The sequence below is a fragment of the Crocodylus porosus genome, unplaced genomic scaffold, assembly GCF_001723895.1.
Source record: "Crocodylus porosus isolate Cpor-Errol unplaced genomic scaffold, CroPor_comp1, whole genome shotgun sequence".
Classification (NCBI taxonomy): Eukaryota; Metazoa; Chordata; order Crocodylia; family Crocodylidae; genus Crocodylus; species Crocodylus porosus.
In genome coordinates this window covers 44,543,711-44,544,493 of record NW_017728949.1, presented here as the reverse complement: position 1 = coordinate 44,544,493, position 783 = coordinate 44,543,711, and positions in this window count along the sequence as shown.

The following is a 783-nucleotide window of genomic DNA, read 5'->3' as shown; positions in this document are numbered from 1 at the left end:
TGCTCTCTGGTTATAGTGCGTCACTATGGCAACAGTGTCTAAAAATAACCATGTGCACCACACACAGCGCAGTTACTGGCTGTTACTGCCCTGTCTTTTAGTACAGGCAATCCTCGACTTAAAATATTTCGAGTTACATTTTGCAGTTACAACATTTATAAAGTGACACCCTGTTTCAAGTTTATGACATCAGTTTCAACTTTACAACACTTGATCCAATGCGATACCACACCAGTGAACAAGTTCGCTGTGTCACTCGTCTCCCTGGAGAACATCTGTCCAAAGCTCCTTGGACATTTTCTTTAAGAAAGCAGACAAGACTCCAGAAAAACCTGCAGCCAAGACTCCTGAGAAGACTCCAGCCAAGAACCCTTCAAAAAGTCCAGCAAAGTCACCTCAGATAAGTCCTTCCAAATCAATATGATCACTGTTTACAATATAAATACACTAATGTAGCTATATTACTCACCTATAATGGATCGAATAGAAAATTCTGGGGTATTTTTAGTGAAAATAGAGTATCGGGCCTGGGTTCAGGAACCAATCCCCTATTTTATAACATTGTTTCTTATGAGAATTGGTTTCAAGTTACATTTTGACTTAAGACCTGGTTTTCAGGAACCAATTGTGTCTCAAGCCCAAGGACTGCCTGTACCTCCAAAAGGAAGTTTGGCTCAGTAACAACACCATAGCAGCATGTGCAGATGCGCCCCGTATGATTGTACAACAATGATGAACAGTTATCTACAGCTTTACCTACCTATGGGAAGGAAGCTGACATGT